The following is a 17,286-nucleotide window of genomic DNA, read 5'->3' as shown; positions in this document are numbered from 1 at the left end:
GTGTCCCCAAAAAACAAATTTTCCTCACATTTCTGTGGTGGAAAGTTCTGGAATCTGTGTGGATTCACAAAATTCCACTTACCCCGCATTACCCAAAGTCATTTGAGAAAAATGGTACCTCACTTGTGTGGGTACGCCTAGGGCCAGCGACAGGAAATGGCCCAAAACGCAACAAGGACACGCCACATTTTCACAGTGAAAACTGATTTTTTTTGCAAAGTGCCTAGCTATAGATTGTGAACCCTGACTCTGCCAGTACCTAGGGAAACCTATTAAACCTAAACATTTTTTAAAACTAGACACACAGGGGATTCCAGTATGGGGTGACTTGACTTGCTCGCATAAGGTTATGTTACCCAGAATCCCTTACAAACCTAAAAATGTGTTTTTAAAAAACACATTTTCCTCACATTTCTGTGGTGGAAAGTTCTAAGAACTGTGTGGATCCACAAAATTCCACCCATCCCACTTTCCCCAAAGTCTTTCGAGAAATGTTTCCCTCATTTGTGTGGGTAGGCCTAGTGCCCAAAACACAACGTGGACACACCACATTTTCACAGTGAAAACTGACCCTTTTTTTGCAAAGTGCCTATCGGTAGATTTTGACCCCTAACTCTGCCTGCACCTAGGGAAACCTAGCTAACCTATACAGTTTTTTAAACGTAGACACCCAGGGGAATCCAGGATGTGGTGACTTGACTGGCTCACACAAGGTTCTGTTACCCATAATCCCTTGCAAACCTAAACATTTGTCAAAAAACAAACACATTTTCCTCACATTTCTGTGTTGGAAAGTTCTGGAATCTGCGTGGATCCACAAAATTCCACCCACCCCGTGTTCCCCAAAGTCTTACAAGAAAAATGGTACCTCACTTGTGTGGGTGGGCCTAGGGCCAGCGACAGTAAATGGCCCAAAGCGCAACGTGGACACGCCATATTTTCACAGTGAAACAGCCCCTTTTTTTGCAAAGTACCTAGCTCTAGATTTTGAACCCTGACTCTGCCAGTACCTAGGGAAACCAATGACATTTATACATTTTTGAAAACTAGACACCCAGGGGAATCCAGGATGGGGTGACTTGACTGGCTCTCACCAGGTTCTGTAACCCAGAATCCCTTGCAAACCTAAAAATGTGTCCCAAAAAACACATTGTCTTCACATTTCTGTGGTGGAAAGCTCTGGAATCTGCATGGATCCACAACATTCCACCCACCCTGTGTTCCCCAAAGTCTTCAGAGAAAAATGATATCGCACTTGTGTGAGTAGGCCTAGTTCCCGCGACACGAAACAGCCCAAAACGCAACATGGACACACCACTTTTTCACAGTGAAACTCTTGAGTTCTGTCTCTATTTTTCACAACAGGACACCTTTAGAGGCTCCCTCATCTGTAGGCCCCCAGGCCCGAGAAAATATTTTATAACCCAAGTTGGTAACATTTTCGAAATAGGATTAAACACTTCCTCATACACAATTTCAGGCGACTTGAATTTCCATCTTAAGGCAGACTTAGACCCAGATACAGCTAACCTTCTAGATCTCATGTTGGGTGGAAATCTAGAACAACAGGTATCTGGAGCCACTCATCAAGCAGGTCACACTCTTGATTCTATCTTTTCCAATAACCCCCAACTTTCTTTCATGAATACACTTCCCCTCACATGGTCCGATCACTCAGCAGTACTATTCAAGCTTACCACACCCAACCACCCTGGCATAAAAGCCTCTGCAAAATATATTGAAACTAGAGCCTGGCTTGGCAGTTCGGGCTGGACTGTTCCCATGAGGCACAGGGTCAAGACTGATTTGCATATGGCCATGTCTGAACTGGGGTGGCTTGGTGAGCAAAATAACAATGGATTAAACCCGGATCTGTGACTGGGGGTGAATGTTTTGCATAGTGCAACATTCTGTCCATCATCTTGTGTGTTTTGCTGTTCACCCTATGTGGGAAGGGTATGCCCAGACGTGGGCCCCGTGCTCACTAAGCCACTGGAGTTAAGCTATCCTGGCTGAAGACGGCTGATAGCCAGAAACCAGTCCTAGGATGCTTGATTCCGGTCCAGGGAAGACATGGCTTGGCAGTTCGGGCTGGAATGTTCCCATGAGGCACAGGGTCAAGACTGATTTGCATATGGCCATGTCTGAACTGGGGTGGCTTGGTGAGCAAAATAACGATGGATTAAACCCAGATCTGTGACTGGGGGTGAACGTTTTGCCATTGTGCAACATTCCGTCCATCATCTTGTGTGTTTTGCTGGAAAAGCATAGCAGCTGAGGAGCTACACAATCTCCTTATCTCAACTGACACCCCTTCTCCCACTGACTTGGACCTCGTAACTAAATCTTACACAAAGTGACTTGAAGAGCAGCGAATAAGATAGCCCCCTTTAAAACGGTTTGCCTCCATAGACAACGACCTTCCGCACCTTGGTACTCGAAGGAGCTCAAGGACTAAAAACGCATGTGTAAACAGCGAGAAAGAAGTTGGCGAAAGGGATACAAAGATGAAGACAAAAAAGAATACAAAACGTGCCTGGCTCAATACAAACAGATGCTTCAAAGCACCAAACAAAAGTATTTTGCGGATAAAATTCACGAGGCTAAAAACTTGCCCAAAGTACTCTTCAAAACAATTAATTCCCTTGCCCACCGTAACACCCCAGCTAGCTCAGCAAGTCAACATTTATGCAATAAGATAGCTACATTCTTCTTTGACAAAGTTAACATAATCTTTTCAACTTTCTCAGATTCATCAAATGGAATGGCATCTGACCCTTCCACTTGCCCAATGAAAGACATAAAAGCTAATTTCGAACTCAACAGTTTCAGCCCGCTCACGGAAGGGGATACCTATACTCTCCTTGTTAAAGCAAAATCAGGTTCCCTGTACGATCCATGCTCGATAGAGACATTAAAACTAGCAGGAAAGATAGTGGCATGCAAGCTCACATCTATCTTCAACCTAATGTACAAAGAAGGATATTTCCAGAGGGACTGGCAATAGGCTTCCATTATGCCAATATTAAAGAAACCTAACCTAGATGCCAAATATCTGAACAACTTTAGGCCCATTTCCAGACTACCCCTTCCAGCAAAAATAATAGAGAAAAATATGAACAGCTAGGAAACAGCTCTTATCAAGTCCACGGAAGAGATCAGAGCCACTCTTGATCAAGGAGGCAGGGCCGCCCTGATCATGCTGGACCTTTCGGCGGCATTTGATACAGTCCACCATGCTTTGTTGGTGAACCGTTTAGAAGAGATAGGAGTTAAGGGCAAGGCCCAAAAACTCCTGAAATCCTTTCTCTCAGATAGAACCCAAACGGTCAAATTGGACAATTTTGAGGCAGATGCCTTCTCCTTACCTTGTGGAGTCCCACAGGGGTCCTCAATAAGTCCGACTCTCTTTAATATTTACGTGTCCTTACTGGCCCCCCTCATTGAATCCTACGGTTTTAGCTTGACATCCTACGCCGGCGACACCCAAATCGTAGTGGCTATATGACCAGAACTACTACAAGACACTGTGTTCAAACTACAGGACTGCATGAACGCGGTAGGAAACTGGATGCCACAGAACTGTCTAAAGTTAAATTCCAGTAAGATCGAGGTTGTCTCTTTGGCAACGGCCCTACTTTTTGGACTCCAAACTGTTGGCCGAACTCACCAGGACCACTGCCAGAACCGACCAGGAAGGTGATGAACCTGGGAATCTAGATTGATGACACTCTTAGTTTCAAGGACCAGGTGAATTCAGTGGCATCCTCTACCTCGTTCCCCCTCAGAGATTGTAAAAAATCATGCCTCTACTCCCTAAAGATGTACAATAAATGGTGGTCACTGCATTAGTAATGTCCAGACTGGATTACTGTAACCGTCTTTATCTCAAGCTACAAGAAGGTTCAATGAATAAACTGCATATTCTCCAGAACACAGCCGCCAGACTTCTTACAGGAACTCCTAAATATGCATCAATCACAGGATCAATCAAAAAGCTTCACTGGCTGCCAGTCAGGACGCGCACCCAGTTGAAGGTCCTGTGTTTGTGTTTCAAGGCGCTGCAGGGAACAGGACCTTAATTTTTAAAACAACACTTCCGGTGGTGCGCGACAAAAAGAGCACTCCGATCATCTGATGCCAAATTAGTAATAATGCCCTGGACGAAAAAAGCTAACTGGGGTGGCAGAAGTTTTATTGTCAATGCAGCTATGGCTTGGAACGCCCTCCCTCCTTTTCTGAGACACATGACCAATCCGATGGCCTTCAGGAACACCTTAAAAACGTGGCTCTTTACAAATTAGGTCACACAAATATAGAATCCGTGCTCCTCCGGTAGGTTCTTCACTTCAGCGCCAGGACACCTTCCGGTAGGAGTAGCGCTTTACAAATGCAATTAACATTAACAGTGAAAATTGACCCTTTTTTTGCGGAGTACCTAGCTATAATTTTGAACCCTAGCTCTGCTGGCACCTAGGGAAACCTAGCAACGGTATACATTTTTAAAAACAAGACACCTAGGGGAATCCAGGATTAGGTGACTAGACTGGCTCTCACCAGGTTCTGCTACCTAGAATCCCTTGCAAAACCTCACAATTTGTCAAAAAACACATTTTCTTCGTATTACTGTGGTGGAAAGGTCTAGAATCTGTGTGGATCCATAAAACTCTACCCACCCCACATTCCTCAAAGTCTTCTGAGAAAAATGGTACCTCACTTGTGCAGGTAGGTCTAGTGCCCGTGACAGGAAACAGCCATAAACGCAACGAGAAACACCACATTTTCACAGTGAATACTGACCTTTTTTTGCAAAGTGCCTAGCTCTAGATTTTGAACCCTCTCTCTGCCAGTACCTAGGGAAACCTAGGAAACCCATACATTTTTGAAAACTTGACACCAAGAGGAATCCAGGATGTGGTGACTTGACTGACTCTCACCAGGTTCTGTTACCCAGAATCGTTTGCAAACCTAAAAATGTGTCCTCAAAAAACAAATTTTCCTCACATTTCTGTGGTGGAAAGTTCTGGAATCTGTGTGGATCCACAAAATTCCACTTACCCCGCATTACCCAAATTCATTTGAGAAAAATGGTACCTCACTTGTGTGGGTACGGCTAGGGCCAGCGACAGGAAACAGCCCAAAACGCAACATGGACACGCCACATTTTCACAGTGAAAACTGACACTTTTTTGCAAAGTGCCTAACTGTAGATTTTTAACTCTAGCTCTGTTGGCACCTAGGGAAACCAAGCAAACCTATTCATTTTTTAAAACTAGACACTTTGGGAAATCGAGGATGGGGTGACTTGACTGGCTCTCACCAGGTTCTAATACTCAGAATCCCTTGCAAACCTCAACATTTGTCCAAGAAAACATTTTCCTGTTCTGAGAAAAATTATACCTCACTTGTGTGAGTAGGCCTAGTTCCCGTGACAGGAACGCAATGTGGACACACCACATTTTCACAATGAAAATGGACCCTTTTTTGCATGGAAACCTAGCAAACCTATACCTTTTTGAAAACAAGATACCCTGGGGAATCCAGGATGGGGTGACTTGACTGGCTCTCACCAGGTTTTGTTACCTAGAATCCCTGTAAACCTCAAAATTTGTCAAAGAAACACATTTTCCTCATATTTCTGTGGTGGAAAGTTCTGGAATCTGCGTGTATCAACAAAATTCCACCCAACTCGTATTCCCCAAAGTCTTCTGAGAAAAATGTTTCCTCACTTGTGTGGGTGGGTTAAGTACCCGCGACAGGCAAGGGCCCAAAACCTATTGAGGCAACTTCAAAATTACCTATCACAGAACAACCTGGTTTTGCAAGGGGGGGTCCTAGGAGATTTTGGCCCGGGCTCGGCGGTCATCTAGGGAAACCTACCAAACCCACACATTTCTGAAAACTAGACACCATGGGGAGTCCAGTAAGGTATGGCTAGCATGGGTCCTCCAACATTTCCCTACCGAGAATCCCCTGTAAATCTCGAATTTAGCTGAAAAATTCACTCTCTTCTCATATTTATATGTGTGAAAGTTCTGGAATCTGCGTTGATCCACAAACTTCCTTCTACACAGCATTCCCCCAGGTCTCCCGATAAAAATGGTACCTTACTAGTGTGGGTGGGTCAAGTACCCATGACAGGCACGGGCCCAAAACCCATTGAGGCAACATCAAATTTACCTATCACAAAACAACCGGGTTTTGCAAGGGGTGTCCCATGAGGTTTTGGCCCCGGGCTTGGCGGCCTCCTAGGGAAACCTACCAAACCTAAACATTTCTGAAAACTAGACTCCCGGGAGGAGTCCAGCAAGGTATGGCTTGCGTGGGTCCCCCAACATTTACCTACTCAGAATCCCCTGCAAACCTTAAATTTTGTTGCAGAAAGACTGACATTTCTCTGTGGGAGGTGGGGGCATTGCCATGCCCTTTTTGGGCAGCCACCCCCCTCACCGGCAATAGAAAAAAATCCCTGTTTTTTGTGGGCTTTCTGCCCCCCTGGGGGCAGATTGGGGTCTGCTGCCCCCATCTACCCCTGGGGGGCAGAAAGACTGACATTTTTCTGGGGGGGGGCATTGCCATGCCGTTTTTAGGCAGCGCCCAGCCCTATGTCAATAAAAAAATCCCTGGTTTCTAGTGGCTTTCTGCCCCCGGGGAGGCAAATTGGGGGCAACTGCCCCCAGGGGGGCAGAAAGACTGTTATGCCCAAACAAATATGGGGGAGCAAAGGCCCTTGCCCACGGTCCCGCTCCCACCTCCCTGGTGCTAGTGGGTGAATCCCTGCTTGGGGATCACCCTCCTGGGGAGATCCCCAAGCAGGGATCCACTAGGGAAGGGTACCTTTCCAACGATACCTCTCCCATCTTTTTCAATGCTCGGGGGCTGAGATAGCCACACAAGCACCGAAAGAATGAAACTGAAACTAAGTTTCAGTTTAATTTCCATTGCAATGACGTCAACGCGCCATGCACACGATCGGCATTGGAATAAAAGTGCTAATTGGCCTCAGGAGGTTGGGCAAACTTCCAAGGCCAATAAAAAAAATGGAAATCCCTCTGCTGTCTGCAGGGATTTAATGCCCCTGTTCTCATGACTGAATTGTTCCGGCATGAGCACTGGAGCAATGGTGTTCATGATGGAACCATTCCAGCATGAGCACCTAAGGGGTTAAGGCAGACATAATCAGGCCTTCCCAAAGCAGTTGGTGTTCCCCTGTAGTCCTCATACCTAACCAGACTGCAGCCTTTGTTTTTGTATCGACTTTAGCCAATCAAATGCTATATCCAAATTTGATTCTTACCCTATCCCTAGGGTCGATGAAATGATAGAAAAAGTCAGGAGGGCCAAGGATATGTCTACCATAGACCTTCTCGATGACCACTATAAGACTCTAGATAGTTATTTGGTGATACTATCTGTTGCACGGTTTTTAGGTTGAATTATGAGAAACATCAATAAAGTTTAGGTTTCTCATATATCAATTTTATCTTCACTTTTTCACCCGAGCACTGCACATGACTTCCCATCTGGTACCATCACTCTCATCTGGCAAGACCATCTGTTCCAATTAAGGTTATAATATCCTTGGGCCTTCTGTTCTTCAGACAGAGCCCTTAGAACCACAAGAGTGTTGAAAAGGAGGAGTCCCAGATGATGAGAAATGTCACCAAGTTTTGGTGACTGATGGGAATCCATAATTTTTCTTAATAATTTTTCTTAATACATTTTCTTAATATCCTTTTAGAGTTTAGTGCCACCTTTTTCTTGGTTGGGTATTCACGGATCCATTCAGGTCACATAATAATGACTAGACCCATGGATATTTTTGTGTGGTATACCATAGACCTTACCAAAGGATATTGGCAGATTCCCCCTACTCAAGCCGCCCGAGAGAAAACTGCTGTCTCCACATCATCGGACTGCATCATTTTAAATTCCTTCCATTTGGAATTCATGGTGCCCCAGCCACCTTCCAATGGCCGATGGACATTATACTAAGAGCACATCAACAATACGCAGCTGCCTGCTTAGACAATATTGTAGTCTTTAGCCCAGACTGGAATACCCAATTGGCCCACCTGGAGCAGATCTTATCCACTCTCACACAAGCAGACCTACCTCTTAATCCGAAATAAAAACCTTCTTGCTACAGACCACATCAATTATTTAGGATACTCAATCACACAAGGACACATCCAACCTCAGGTGAATAAAGTGGAGGCTATACGTAACATTCCCCAACCCTCCTCAAAGAAAGAAGTTCCTTGGTCTGGTAGAGTATTACCGCCAATTTCATCTGAATTTCTCCGAGCTGGCTTGTCCCCTCACCAATTTGCTGACCAACCGTCATGCAAGCCTCAAGATCAAGTGGTCTGAGGCTCAAAACAGCAGTTTCAATAAACTAAAAGAGGCTCTATGTCATACTCCGGTACTCAAATGTCCGGACTTTAAAAAAACGGTGTCCTCTAAACAGATGCCTCCGACCATGGACTAGGAGCTGTATTGTCCCAACCTGACTGTGAGGGATTATTGTGACCTATTCTTTACATTTGCCGAAAACTCTTCCCTTGGGAATGCCATTACACCACCATAGAAAAAGAGTCTCTAGTGATTAAATGGGCTGTTGAAGCTCTTAAATATTATTTACTGGGACGATCCTTTATTTTGTTAACCGATCATGCCCCTCTCACTTGGTAACCACCATTAAAAACTCTAACTTCAGAATATTACATTGGTTTCTAGCCCTACAACCTGTTTCCTTCCAGACCTATCATATTATCGGGAAGCTCCAAGGGAATTTAGACTTCCTGTCTAGATGTCCATTGTCAGATGGCCCCAATGGCCATACCTGGTGGGGAAGCAATGTAATATCGCACTGGGCGCTTCCCAGGAAGTCAACATGGCGGCTAGTGACGGGACGAACAAGCAGGAGGTTAGTGCACCAACTTATGCAGTACGCTCAGAAGATGTTCAAAACATCTAGGAGGAGGAGATGAGAGAGACAGCGGAAACACCATGAGGGAGAGACCGGAGGCGGCACAAGCTGCAGGGATGTGAGGGAGCAACCCGAAGAACAAAGGAAGACTGGAACCAAGACTACGCAGAGGACGACATCGGAGATGACAACTCGACATCACACCAGTTTCATGAAAGCGCCATTGCCACCACTGGCATTCTGGAAGAGGAGCCCACCAGTGCACCTTCTGCCACGTCCCAGGAGGGCCGTGGCCAAAGGCAAGTGTTTCTTATGAATATCTTTGCCCTACACTGATGGTGGCCGGGGAGTGCAGGCTAACAACCCCTCAAGAGGAGAGGTGACTTCACAGGTGTGGTGACGGTGGCGCGAAGTTGTGCTCAGCTATACAACTGCATGATTACGGCGTGTTTTCTTTATGGTTTTTTTGGCTTTCGTCCTAAACATATTCTGCGGTTGGGAGACACAAGTGTACCTCAAGGGGGACAACACTAGAGAGAAGTAGAAAAGGACTTCTGCAGATGAAGGAGAACTGCTAACATTGTGTTCACTTTTATTAGCTTTTTTTTTCTTCTTTCATAAAAAAGAGCGCTCCACTTGTGTTAAAGTGTCACTCTTCTTGAAATTAAGGGGTCGAGACTCCCACAACTGCATTTACAAGTGTAAAGTTACTTGTGGTAACTTTTCACCTTCTTTGGAACTCTACGCCACCAAGGCCGAGATCTTCCTATAGCAAAGTATAGAGAATGTAATAAAGTTATTAAAAAATACATTTAAAATATTTTAATGCAGAACTATTTACATTTTTAAGTATTGTTTATTAAACATTGTGGGGAATATTATCAAGCATGGGCGATAAAATTATCGCCGCTTTATCGGCAGAAAACTACCAATAAAGCTCCGATAACAGGCTTAATAATATGCTCTATGGAATTCCAATCGAAGCCCATGTTAGATGTGAAGACATCTAACCTGGGCTTCGATTCGAATTCCATAGAGCATATTATCAAGCCCACAATCGCCGCTTTAACGGCAGTTTTCTGCCGATAAAGCGGCGATAATGTCATCGCCCAGGCTTGATAATATGCCCCTATGTTTTCTAAATTGTAGTGATTTTTGTCACGTGTTTGCTTTTACAGTTAACACTTTTTTCCCTGGTTACATATAACATGTGCTCCGGGCACTTATCATTTTAGTGATACATATTACAGAGATCAATCAGACAAACAAGTACAAAGTTAGTGAAGTCAGAATTACAAACATAATAGATTTGAATTGAAATATTCACTGCAGGAATCACTCCAGTACATTTCTTTACCCGCTCAATCCTGGGAATGTTTTGCGTTAGAAAGGGAGGAGATAAGCTACTGTTGATGCCTGTTTTCCTTTCATTGGAACACCTGCTCCTGGCTGCTGATAACTACAGTATCTCACTGTAAACAGGTAAGCAGCTCGTAGATTTTACCTGAGAAACTGTAGAACTATTTACGCTACTCCATGCTCTATTAGCATATGTACTTATGTTTTTTTTTTTTAAACACATTTTATTGAGTTTTCAAAACAAGGTCATACAGTTCATCAAAGCATGCAATTTCACTCCCTCGATCCTACACCATCTGAGCAATGATAGAAATGTTCATTTTAATCACGTTGTTCGCAGAATACATTAGTGATGTTTTACATTTTGTATGGGTATTTTAGATGTGCAAAGCAATAAGACTGATGAAATAAACACTTTTTAGTAAAAGTTTTTTGCTTAGTGCAGTTATTGTGTTCAATATCATAAAGAATGAAATTAGGTTTTTCAAACCACCACTGTGTCCCTGGATCCCTGTTTATGTTATATTATGTTATTTATGTTTAATATAGCACACAAATCACCCGGGGGCATCTTAGCGCTGTTACAGAAACAAGTATCAGTGGAGGGGGAAAGGATTTCGAATATTTGACATTTGAGTATCTTTCTGAATTTACAATAGTTTGGACAAGAGCGAACATGAAATGGAAGCTTATTCCAGTGTTGGGGAGTGAGGTGAGAAAAAGACTTTGCTCCGCTGTGAGTCAGGCGAATGCGAGGAACACAAAGTAAGGCTTAATCGCGAGATCTTAGGCTTCTTCCCGGTGTGTATGCTTTAACTTTTTTGTTGCAGATATAATGGGCCTTTCCCTTTTAGGACATTATAGGTAAGGCAGCAGATCTTAAAACAAGATCTTTTCTTTACTGGCAGCCAGTGCAGTTCCTTCAGCAACAGATTAGAAGAAGTACTGGAAGGGCAATTGAGAACGAGCCTGGCTGAAATATTTTGAACAGCCTGGAGTTTGGTAACTAAGGTCTCATTAGCATATGCTAAAAGGGCGTTGCAGTAGTCAATCCTGCGTATTACTAAGCATGTTATGGTAACGCACTAACTCCGGTGGTCGCCAAGATGTGCTCTTTCATCGATAAGGCTTGGTCTTTTTTCATACCAAGATTCTTTACCACTTGTTTGGGCACAGGAGTAGACCCCGGTTTGTGAGGCCACCAATTGTCTGACCAGCTAGAGGAAGCTTTTCCAAATAGCATGATCTCCATCTTATCTGCATTAATTTGGAGATAGTTCTGATTCATCCAATCGGAGATGGCTAATATGCCCTGGGCAAAACACTTTTTTGTCATTGTCAGTTCAGAGTCAAATGCCAACATCAACTGGGTGTCATCCACGTATGAGATTATTTTAAAGCCAAAGTACTCTGCGATCCTGGCAAGTGTAGCCATGTGAATACAATAGAGAGTGGGGTTCAGGCAGGAACCCTGCGGAACACCCTTGTCTAGGATTGTCTTGCCAGGCCCAGGATGCCAGTTTGATGTCTATCTTTCAGAAAATGATGGAGCCATTTGAGTGCTGGGCCTTGTATGCTGATCTCTCGCAGCCTTTCCAGCATCCTCTTGTGAGAGACTATATCAAAGGCTGCAGAGAGATCTAATAGCACAAGCCTGACTGGGTTACCTGCGTCCAGCCCAAGGTGCAGGGAGTCTGACATGGCCAAGAGGGTCGTTTCCATACTATGGCCTGGACGAAAGCCAGATTGGGAGGACTCTAGGATTTGGTTGGATTCTAGATGGACAGCTAGTTGTTTATTAATTAGGCTTTTGAGCTGTTTGCCCAGGAGAGGTAGCAAAGATACAGGGCGATAATAGTCCTGGGACTTTTGGTCCAAGGTAGGTTTTTTAAAAATAAAACATAAACATGCTGCCTTCTTGTCAGGAGGGGTGGTGCCTGTTTTCACAGAGCGGTTGACGATCACTAGGATCGCTGGGGCAAGGCAGTTGGCCAGCAGAGACATTGTTTTTTTTTGAGGGGTGGCAGATGTCCACTGGGGAACCTGACTTGGCTGTCGCCAGAGAACTACAGATTTCCTCCACAGTGAAGGGAGAAAAACTATCCAAGGTGTAAGGAATATGCTTTAACTGATCTGCATCGGAACTAGTAGTCCCTGCTCCAGGAGAAGGAGGATGTTACATTTTGCATAGATGTGGGAGATTTTCTCCTGAAAAAAATTGGCCAGTGCATCACAAAGTTGCTGGGATTCAGAGGGGGACTGAGTACATGCCCGAGGGGTGGTAAAGTCATGAACTATATTGAAAAGAGCTTTAGGGGAGTTGCCAGCCTGTTCAAAATTGCGTCTTGCAATTTTGATATTATGATGATAACAAGATAAGGCTTGTTTGTAAAGATCCTTATTTTGAGTCTTTTTGATTCTGCATCATCGCCTCTCTAGGTTCTTACACCTTGATTTTTTTAGTTATAGCTCAGAGGAGAGCCAGGGGGCAAAAGGTTGGCGTTTAATGGAATTGTATTTTTTACCAGCGACTGTTGCGTCCAAGGCTTCGGTTAAAGGCCTTAAGTAGGTTGGTGACCTCAGGATTACATTGAGGCAGGCTGAGTTGAAAGGCTTCACTTAAAGCCTTGTGAGTAATTCGATGCCATGATCTGTGTGAATTTAGTGGTAGTCTGCTGTTACTCTTTGGGATGGAAGGTTGGAGAGAATGAACGTGGAAAGTAATTAAGAAATGATCTGTCCATGTGAGGGGAATTGGAACCTCACATTCAAGAAGTTCAAATTGGAGAACATCAGGTCAAGTGTGTGGCCCCCTAAATGTGTGGGGCCTCTGTTTCATTGGGAGAGACCTAGCGATTCCAGGTCCATTAATAGCTAGCTTTGTCACTTCAGAATTAGTGTAATCTTCCCCGTGGTAATTAAAAAAATCACCTAGGAGGAGACATTTTTTGAGGGTAGGACATGGGTGGCTATTTCTTCCACACCACCTTGTGTCATGCTTCATCATCGGCAGTCCTCGCTCTTTAAAAACCACGTTTGATAAAGAGCAGGCCTACACCTGGAGACAGGGAGGCACTTCTATAACTAAGTGTGGATCCATGCTAAGAATGTGAGTGAGTGATGTTAAAAATGGATGTGAATGCTACAAGAAACTTTAATTGCACAAGATGTGCTCAATATTAAAACTGGTGAAGGGGACTTGGGGGATTAGTGCCCCATCCCCATTAATATCTCCCATTAATGGGGATGGGGCACTAATCCCCGAAGCCCCCTTCACCAGTTTTAATATTGAGCAAATCCTGCGCTATTAAAGTTTCTTGTAGCATTTGCATCTATTTTTAACATCACTCGCTCATATTCTTAGCACCGGCACCCACTTAGTTTTAGAAGTGCCTTCCTGTCTCCAGGTGTAGGCCCGCTCTTTACGAAACGTGGTTTTTAAAGAGTGAGGACTGCCAATGATGAAGCATGACACCAGGTGGTGTGTGAGGACAGTCCATAATTTTTTTTAGATGCGCAACAGCACATAGGTTACAAGCGTAGTGTGCCTTTACCCCCGTAGGAATCAGATGTTTTGTCAGGGTAGCTTCATGTTGTGTGATATATGTTGAACGAAGGCCAGCTTACCCTGACTATCCCATAGCCTCTTGTTCCCTCCCACTTTGAACATAAGGGGTTCGTGTGTATATATGGTTATTTCTTCCACCAGCTGTTGACTGAAATTATCCTTAGATCCTCGGGCCATAGATCAAGGCTCCATTCCAGCTGTTGGTAACAGAGAGATTTATTTTAAAAATACCTAACTCCATTGAGTCAGAGATGGTGGTCGTGATCCATGTTACATTGATTGTATTTTTGAAGACTATGGCAATGCCTCCACCTAATTTAGATCGTATGTCAAGTTACATTAAATTATAGGTGCCCAGAATGGCTAGCGTGATGGCTGGAAGGTTAGATTAATTCAGGCATGTTTCCATCAGGAAACAAATATCCGGTGACTGAGAGGTGATTACGTCCCATATCTCATTCACGTGTTTAGTATGGGGCCGGAGTCATTCCCCATAAGTTTCCTAATTCGATATTGTTTTGAAGATGGCAGTTGTAACATGCCACCGGTCCCTCTAAGATAGGGGGGAAACTATTGGTGCATAGGAGTTGTTGTGGGTGGCTAATGTTGTTTGGTGCCCTCAATTGATGGAGGGTCGCTGATGAGTAATGGTATCGGTGGGAACCATTATCTCTTACCCTAGGAGAACCAGGGGTCCTGGCTCCTGGCAATGTCCAGAGGAGGACGGGAGCAGATGGTCCCTGCCGCTCCTTCAACGCGCCAGTGCATGCCCACTGCGCGCATCCACTGCACGTCCGGCCCGGCACCTGCTTTTATGGCCGAGTGCACTAGAGTGCTAATCACAGCCCCATTGGAAGTAGTTCCTAAAGCTTTCTCCGCACAAACAGCTACTGAAGGGGACCAGAAAGCGATGGCTCTGTGGTTTCAGCACGGCAAGAAGGAGTAACTGAACAGTTTTTAAAAACAGTAAGCGAAATGAGTAACTGAGCAGTTTAAAAACAGTGTCAGCGCATGATAGAACAAGTGGCTAAAAGTGAATTCTCAGTTAGGCCTGATATTCATGCACAACAAAAACACGTAAACGCATCTCGCATATAGCAGCTAAGTGCGACCTGGTAAATGGCAGCAGTTACCGCATGCGAATCCTGATCCGCTGTGCGTCCGGCCTGGCATTGGCTTTTACGGCCAAGTGCACTAGAGTGCTAACCGTAGCCTCACCGGATGTGGGTCCAAAAGCTTTCTTTGCACAAACAGCTACTGAAGCTGCGGCGGACCGGGAAACAATGGCTCAGTGGGTTCAGGGGCTCTTAGTAACATAAAAACACTGACCCCATTTCAAATATGTATTTCATGGGGTTGTGTTGTGCTGCAACACCCAGTGTCTTGCCATTCAATTGCAGTGCATTGAACTAAGTTCACCTGTGATACCAGTACGTTGGAAAGTAACCTGGAGGGCTAAGCCAGAGTCTTAGTTTATGCAGCACTTGGATCTAATGGAAAAACAGAAAGGAAACTCTAGATTGTACACATTTTCTGTGCAATTTTTTGCAGGTATCTGGTCCAGAAGATTATTATGTAAAATATAGAAATCCAAATATCATCATGTCAAAATATTGTGCCTAAAATATTGTGATACAGAAATATCGTCTGCAAGAAAATTGTTGTCAATTATATCGATTTTAAGGTAAGTAATATAGATTTTGAAAATATCTAAATCATTAATATCATTTACTAAAACATAGTTGTTTACAATATTGTTTTAAAATTATGTTCATGTATTTTAGTTTATATTTTAAATGTATATGTAATACATAACAAAAAAATACCTGACAGCGGAGCCTTCTGGTTACCAGCACCTAACCCTTTTTTACACTTGTTTAGTAATATCCCTACTGTATTGAGTGGGAGCTGTGTGCACACTGTTTAGTACCCACCATCACAGTACTTGTTCCTTATAGGAGCTTAACAATTTACAAAAAACAAGCAAAAAACATGCAAAGGTGCACCACTCAAGAATTATTTTTTATCAAAAAGAGCAAATAAATTGTCCATATCCAGAAAACAAAGAGTTCTTCAGTTTTTTTCTTTTTGTCTTTCTCTTTTATTATTTCATTTTCTTTTTGGATAAAACACAACGAACAGTCGATGATTTTCGTCCTTGTACAGGACTTAGTAGTAAGTACATTTTTATTAACTGTGCAATTACTTAAAATCTTTACAGTATAAAACATATAAACAGCGCCCCCCTCCCAACTACCCTTCCCCAGGAAAAACCTGGTGTTCAGCTTTAAAATAGCACAGTGGCTATACAGGCTCTATTTACTACTTGACGTCCATTTAAAACTTCAATTAAAAGATACGTTTTTTTTAAAGTTAAAATATTGGGTTAGCACCGTTTTGCATTTTTGCACCTCTAGAGATCAATGGTTATATAAGAATCCAACAGGCTCATTCTCTCCGTGATAATAATTGTCATTAAGAAAAGTTCTTAATGTACAGGACTTCTTCAGGGCACTAAATTAGAATGGATTCAAGTCTCTCCATAAGAATTCGGGATATAGGGTTCCCTTCTGAGAACTTTTAACCGTCCAGTAGAGTATTATGTTAAAGTGTTGCGCCTTATATGTCTGGGCAATAGATAATTAATAAGCGATACAGACAGTTCAAACTGTAATGATGTCCAGCTCTGCCAATATGGGAACTATAAGAAGTTTATCTAAGGTCAAGCAGAAGTAAATACACTTTCAAGTTGAACACCAACGTCTGGTGGCGAGGCAAGGGGCACCCCTTAGAAAGGGATAAACCCCTATGATATAAAGCAACCAATTCACCTCAATTGCATCCTGAAAGAACAGACGTTCCATTACAGTACAACTTGATAGTTGTGATTCAAAAAACACAACACAATAGGATGACAGCTGGGATAAGGCTATCGCAGTTGAAGTGGGTGCTGTGGGACGTGCAGCAACACGGCAAGAAGAACCCTATATCCCGAATTCTTATGGAGGGACTTGGCTCCATTCTAATTTAGTGCCCTGAAGAAGTCCTGTACAAGGACGAAACGCGTCGGCTGTTCGTATATGTAATACATTTTTTGTATAGTTATTATTTATGTTTTTTAATATAGTTGGTAAGTAGTTGTTAAATTTAGTTTAATACATTTTTTGTGACTTTTAGTACTGTAGCGGTTTGTGGGGTTTATAGGGGTACAGGGTGGGAAGTAATTTAGTTATAATTAATTATTAAATAATGTTAAAATAATATTAACTATTTAATTGATAATAAATTCTTTTAATTTTGTAATTCATTTTTTACAGCAAATTTTAGTTGTGGGTTTTGGATTTTGGGTTTTGTAGGGGTATAGGGTATTGAGTGGGCAGTAAATTAATTGTAATTAATATGTATTTGTTAATTATTATTAATTAAG

The sequence above is a fragment of the Lissotriton helveticus genome, chromosome 8, assembly GCF_964261635.1.
Source record: "Lissotriton helveticus chromosome 8, aLisHel1.1, whole genome shotgun sequence".
In the NCBI taxonomy this organism is placed as follows: Eukaryota; Metazoa; Chordata; class Amphibia; order Caudata; family Salamandridae; genus Lissotriton; species Lissotriton helveticus.
The sequence above is the reverse complement of the archived record's forward strand: the minus strand, read 5'-3'. Positions refer to the sequence as shown.